Source organism: Porites lutea, chromosome 1, assembly GCF_958299795.1.
Source record: "Porites lutea chromosome 1, jaPorLute2.1, whole genome shotgun sequence".
Taxonomy (NCBI): Eukaryota; Metazoa; Cnidaria; class Anthozoa; order Scleractinia; family Poritidae; genus Porites; species Porites lutea.
This window is the reverse complement of record NC_133201.1, coordinates 14,780,537-14,787,747: the sequence shown is the minus strand read 5'-3', so window position 1 is coordinate 14,787,747 and position 7,211 is coordinate 14,780,537. Positions and strand designations below refer to the sequence as shown.

The 7,211-nt window shown below is 46.0% G+C and overlaps 1 pseudogene; it reads left to right on the top strand.

Annotated features, from left to right (window-relative positions):
* The first annotated feature begins 2,298 nt into the window (after positions 1 to 2,298).
* On the top strand, positions 2,299 to 5,431 carry LOC140953138 (uncharacterized; annotated as a pseudogene).
* The last annotated feature ends 1,780 nt before the right edge of the window (positions 5,432 to 7,211 follow it).

Here is a 7,211-nt window from a genome sequence, read left to right as displayed (position 1 = left end):
GGGCTATGCCCAGAAGAGTGACACTCGTGAAAGGCAACCCCCAACTTTTTTTTTTCGATTACAAGCACTCGTCTGCATGAAGTATGAAGTCATTATGTCACCGAGATATCATCTGTTCTTATTCGATATTCTGTATCATAGCCAAAGTAGGTTCAAGTTTAGTGATGGATTATATATGATGAACTGAATAGTAAATTTAGTGAATACATTAGATTTAAAGAAAATATTAAAGTAAAGAAAATTAGCAGGCACAACAGAAGTTTAAGTTCATTGCTTAAAAGTTCCGACTCTGGTAGTTTTACTTCCGGTCTAGCTGGCGGCCACTTATATCATCTCTATTCTACTTTTTTAGACAATTTGCATTGAAATAATATCTGTTTGTGAGAAAAAACGGCTGCCTTAGGCATTTGCTGACATTTTCTTATCCAAGTTGCTAAAATTCAGACGTTTTAAAAAAAATATTAATTTCACTTCCGGTTCAAAATGGCTGCCATTTTAAAACTCTTATTTTTCGCACTTTACGGACTTTTTGGCGATGGCACCATATCCTATCTTTTTTAGGGCCTTGAAAACTATCATTATGCCAAATTTCATACTTTTAACAGGAAGTGAACAATTGAAGCGCATATCTGCTCTACTATCGGCAGAGATGGGAATTCTGATTGAGGTCAGATAGAAGTCGAAGTTGCCCAAACACAGTGGTTGGTCAAGTGTGGAATAATTGAGGCGGCGAGTGACATTGTTTTCATCATATTTCCAAGAGTGGACTGGCCAATCCGTGAATTACAGAACCAAAACTGGTCTTTTTGAGCCTGGAACTTAGAAGATGCCTCTGTTGGACGCTGGAAAAGAACTTCTAATTCAGGATACAGGTGATTTTAGTAATTTTGCACTGTTTTTACCGGGCATCTTGGCGAATTCGGAACTGCAAACATTTTGCCGTCTGATTCATCATTGCTATCATGCAGGCCGCCTTGGTGGTTTTTACTTCCCAGCAAATTTCTAAGCTCATAGTATTGGCGACCTCGGGGGATTGACTGGAGTAGCAGCATTTGTTTTGTAAGCTTTCTTTGATTCTCACGGCCTCTTTTACCAAAATACAGGGTCATGTAGGTGATGTTTGTGGACTAGTGGGCTAGCTTTTCCCTCTTGTGAATTCTTCCTACAAATGGCATTGAGGACCTTGTTTGCAGTTTCAAATGCAGGGTCTACGACAATGGACCACGGCTTGTTTATTGGCGGTTGTTTTAGACATCTTTCTATTGCTGCTCGTATTGTACAGAGAGACGAAATTTTGAAATCTTTTCCGTCTTTCTGCTTCACTGCTGCATAAAAAACTTTAAGGCAGTCATTTAGATCTTGTTTCTTCATGTCTTCTATCGGAGTTTCAAACCTTGTTTGGCTTGAAAACCATTCTGTAAAAATATTTATTTTAGTTTGTCAAAAAGACGATTGAAAAAGTAGTTGCAAAACGAGTCAAATTTATGGTAACATTTGTGAACACTTCAAATTTACTTTATTGCATTCCTACCGTTGAATATCGTCACTCCACTGCGAAACATCTTGGATGTCCAATTATATCAAGTGCTCAGTCCATCCAGCAGGCAGATGGCTCTTCTCAGCTTCAGGTGGTCGGAGAGATATGAATATCCTTCACCCGGGACAACACCGAATTTACATTCGAGGGACTTGTCGTCGAGGATCTTGACGTCGAAGTGCTTGCCGGGACCCCTTTTATGGAAGCAAACGAGGTTGCCGTGCGGCCCGCCAAGAGAGAGGTGCTACTTGGCAATGGCTCCACCTACACATATGGGTCTCAGGCCCCTCCCAGCCCCCCCTACAACCGTTCGCAGAGCCTGGAGAATTCTTGGAAGTACAGCTCCCAGACGATGCTCCCCCTGATTCAGAGTATGTACTTAAACCCCCCACTGATGCACCTAGTTTACGTAATCTCAAGCCCTCTTAGCTGTGGCCACAACCCAGTGCTGTACGGGCTATCCGCATACCAAACCTGTCAACAGAACCTCGAACGCTTAAGCGTCACAAACACTTCTGCTAGGTCAAACCCCTGTCTTCGAACCAAAAGAGGAGCCACCGACAAGTCAGCCTCCTACTCAGCGTCCGTTACCACCCTCTCATGCTAGTCACTCTGCATCCGTCCAGGTAGACCCAGGCCGCATTCTCCCTGAGGCTGTCAGAGCCAACTTCCAATCTCTGCTCAGTGAGTACGACTCCGTATTTGACCCTCAGTTCCCAAGTTACAGTGGATCTGCAGGCCCTTACCAAGCAAAGGTCAACATGGGCCCCGTCGAGCCCCCACAGCGGAAAGGCTGCCTCCCCCAATATGCTCGCGATAAGCTCGTAGAACTCCAAGGGAAGTTCGACCACCTAGAGCAGCTTGGTGTCTTCCAGCGCCCTGAAGATGTTGGTATCACTGTAGAATACCTAAACCCTTCTTTCCTTGTAAAAAAGCCGAACGGCGGTTCTCGTCTTGTCACTGCCTTCGCTGACGTAGGCCGGTACAGTAAACCCCAACCCTCCTTGCTGCCTGACGTTGACTCCACCCTGCGCCGCATCGCCCAGTGGTATCATATCATCGTCACAGACCTGACAAGTGCCTTTTACCAAAGACCTTTGGCTAAAGAGTCCATGAAGTATTGCGGAGTTGCCACTCCGTTTAAAGGCGTAGGAGTTTATGTTCGTTCCGCAAGGGGTATGGCCGGATTGGAAACTGCCCTTGAAGAGGTTATGTGCCGCGTCCTAGGCCCACTACTACAAGACGGATCCGTTGCCAAAATCGCTGATGATCTGTACTGTGGTGGCAACACACCCCGAGAGCTACTCCACAACTGGAAGAGGGTCCCACAAGCCCTACACAAGTGCAACCTGCGTTTGTCTGCCCACAAGACCATCATCAGTCCCAAAACTACAAATATTCTCGCCTGGATCTGGAATGCTGGCTCCCTTTCTGCCAGTCCCCACCGTTTTAACACCCTCGCCACCTACACCGAGCCGAACACTATTGCTCGCTTAAGATCCTTCATTGGCGCTTACAAAGTCCTTTCCTGTGTCATTCCAAGGCGCTCAAGTTACCTCGCTCCACTGGATGCTGTGACAGCCGGTCGTCCTTCTCAGGAATCTATTAACTGGACCGATGATCTAAGGGCCGCATTCCGTAGTGCTCAGAACGCTCTTTCCTCTGCACTCACAATCACATTACCCAGACCCGAGGAGGAGGCTGTGGATTGTAACTGATGGAGCCGTCTGGGACCCTGGAATAGGTGCCACCCTCTACGTAACGCGCGGAGATAAGTTATGTGTCTCTGGCTTCTTCAGCACCAAGTTGCGGGGCTCCCAAACAACGTGGCTTCCATGCGAGGTCGAAGCCCTCTCCATTGCGGCTGCAACGAAGCACTTCAGCCCGTATCTTATTCAGTCCGTTAAAAAGGCCTGCATTCTAACTGACAGTAAGCCTTGCGTTCAAGCGTATGAGAAACTCTGCCGCGGGGAGTTCCCTGCCAGCCCTCGCGTATCCACTTTCTTGTTTGTCGTGAGTCGCTACCAAGCTTCAGTCAGGTACGTCGCTGGCGCTGCTATCCTCCCGTCAGACTTCGCAAGCCGAAACGCCGCCGCCTGTGAAAACGAGACCTGTCAGGTGTGCTCTTTCATTTCTCGAACAAGGGAAACTGTTGTCTGAACCGTTTCTGTTCAAGATGTCCTCCAAGGCAATGTTCGCCTTTACCAGCCGGCCTGCCTGGGTGGCTGTTCAGTCTGAGTGCCCAGATCTACCCCGCACCCACGCTCACCTCGTCCAGGGCACGAGACCGTCCAAAAAACTCACAAACATAAAGGACGTCAAACGTTATTTACAAGTTGCGTCAGTTGCAGATGATGGCCTCCTTGTTGTGCGGCGTTGTGAACCCTTGTCACCGTCCAGAGAGTGCATCATTGTCCCACGCCACGCTTTGGACGGCCTTGTGACTGCCCTTCACATACAACTTAGCCACCCGTCTTGTCACCAGTTGAAAATGGTCGTTCAACGCTATCTATACGCTCTCGATCTGGACAAGGCTGTCCCTCTTGTCTCCGATGGGTGCCACTCCTGTGCAGCAATCCGAAGCTCTCCAACCGCACATATTGACCAGTCCACTTCCCCTCCACCCGACGCTATTGGTCAGTCCTTCGCCGCAGACGTCATTTAACGTTCTCGCCAGCTTATCTTTGTCCTCCGCGAGACTGTGACCTGTTACACTTCCAGTGTATCTCTTGAAGACGAGCGTCATCAAACGTTATGCGACGCCATTGTAAAGCTCTGCTTAGAATTGCGCCCTATGGATGGCCCACCTGCCGTGATCCGTACTGACCCTGCACCTGGCTTTAAGGCTCTCGTTGACGACCCTGTCTTAAGTCAGGTCAAAAATCCCAACAAGAACCGCATAGCTGAGAGAGCAGTCCAGGAGTTGGAAGCAGAACTTCTCCGCCAGGAGCCTTTAGGTGCTGCCGTTTCTCCCCTCACTCTCGCCATAGCCACTTCTGCCTTGAACTCTCGTATCTGTTCATGTGGCCTATCCTTGCGAGAAATGTGGACACAGCCGGACCAGTTTTCAAACCAGCAGTTACCCCTTGCCGACGACCATTTAATTGCCCTCCAGCACGAGCAGCGTCTATCCAACCACCCCCCAAGTGAGTGCTCCAAAGCTCCATTGCACAACAGGCGTCCTACTCATTTAATTGTTGTTGGTGACCTAGTGTACCTTCATTCCGATCGGAACAAGTCTCGAGCTTACGACCGCTACCTTATTGTAGCCATAGATCCACCATTCTGTGATATCAAAAAGTTCATTGGATCCCAATTACGTGGCTCATCTTACCGCGTCAAACTTACTAAGTGCTTCAAGGTACCTTCCGACTTGGCTGATCCCTTACATGCTCCTTGCCAGTGTCGTGGACACGACTCGGATGACGAAGACGATCCTGATACCACACCTCACCCCCACCCTCGCTGCCTGACATCCCTGATGCTATCTCTGCTTCAGCCCAGCATCTAACTAACACTCCTCCCTGTGTTACACCACCTGCTCCCGCCTTTCCTGCCGACCGCATCATGGACGACACAGCTGCCCAGCCATCTTGCCCTGAGGACCCGTCTTTGGAGAAGGTAGTTGTTTCAGCAGACCCTGACCCTCCTGGCCTGCGGAGATCATCTCGCACTAGACGCCGTCCTGCGCGTTTTGAAGATTATGATACTGAACTATATATAGCCTTTCTTACTGAAATGTGGCGTTTAAGTCAGCTTAAGAGTTTAAGTAGTGCTTTTAAGTACTTTCCACTATGTTTTTGGTTCCAGTTTTCTCGCTTAAACGTTATGTCTATTCAGCTGAAAAAAAATGGAAAAAAGAAGTCACGCCAGTACCGGTCAGCGGTACTATGAGTTAGCATGCGTTATCTGTTGTTCATAGCCTGGCGTCCGCCATATTGTTACTGTTACTCGGCTGCTAGTTGTATCCCAGTTTGATTAAAGCCTAACACGAATTGGTCGTGCCTTGGTTCTTACCTTATCTTCTTAATTGGCGCATATTTAGTTGACGTCTTTGTTGATTTTGGTATAGATTTATCTAATAATGAGCTCAAATACTCGTCTGATTCAGCCGCCATCGTTTTGGTTTTCAAAGCCGTCGCTTTTCGCTACTAGTGGGCTATAACATGTAGCCTAGTAGTAGCTCAACCAATCAGAACGCAGCATTGATAATAGACCACTAGTTGGATTTTAATAAAAATAAAAACGCAATCTCAACGCTATGAATCTTCGCAAAGGTTAGTCAAAACATTATATTATAATTTCATTGCACTAGTTTTTCTAAACATGTAGCACCTGTTTTTTTGATTTTGTCAGCCCTAGGGTGGTTCAATAAAAAGTTTACTAACTCATCGTTGCAAAACATTCTGCTTCACGAAGCTTAACTTGACAAGATCTCAGTCACATCAATGTCTCAATGCTTCTTTGTTACAGTCTTTATTGTTGCTGTTTCATTTCGGCGTATTCCTTTTACAATTACCTGAGCTTGTATGCAATCTGGCAGAAGAAATAAGCCTTCAATTGGCATCAAACACTTCCCATCTTTTGGTCCTTTATAGCCAATGGCAATAAAATTACGGGAACAATATATCAGTGATCTATAATCCTGAGAGGTTTTAGTGTAGTATTGAATTCGGCCACGTGCGACAATGCAAACGGATTTTTCTAGGTTCTCTTACTGTCCTTGCATCTTTTGATTTTGCAACTGCCCGTCCAAAAATCAAAATTTGGTGCATGCTCAGTAACTGGATACTGTTCCTTTAAAACTAGCCGCGATTTTGTGCAAGGCGTGAAAACTGTTAACTTAAGCTTAATGAACCAAAAGTTGAAAAGCGTTATAACTCAAACATTGCCGATTAGCACGGCCATTAAAAACAAGTATTGTAATGCTGCATTCATGTGCTTTCAACAGGCGTGTGCATGACTTACCAAGGTCATCAGTGAAAAAAAGCACTTTATTCGAGTGTGAATGTATTTAGCACAAAATTGCTAATTGGGGACACTATATTAACATCTCCTAATAGAGACGGGACCGCCATTTTACATGGTCATCTGTGCCATGCGAGGGTCTAGCCATTTGCGGGGCAAAGGTAGTACCTTCATTTCTCAGTTATTTTAAGACCCTGAGTATTGGTCCGACCCCAGGAATCGAACCTGTGGTTAAGGCAAAAAGGTACTTTTGTTTCCCTCATTGTTGATGGTATCGAACAACACCAAAACAGAGGTAATATAACAGATATAACTCTTGCAAATGCAAAAATTTGTGCTGGCATTGTGGTCATAGGGGAATGCTTAAAAGGGCATGCGCTGATTATTCGAGCACAAAATAGAAATTCCATGATCGATACAAAGGTTGAGATGACAGAACAATAACTGGTAGATGTCGTTGGTGGGCGAAGAAAATGAGGTCATTCCAACAATCATCAAAGGGACTTATCCTAGGGAAAACCTAAAAGTAGTCATTGTGGACAACATCATGAGAAAGAAGAACTTACCAATTACGAAGTTGAAGGAACACCCGAGGAAACTGAACATATGGAAATGACGAAATTACGCACGATTGAGGTGTTTATATGTGATAACGCAAATGAAAATACAGTCTGTAATTTGTTTGATTTGTCCCCCTCTTCAATTC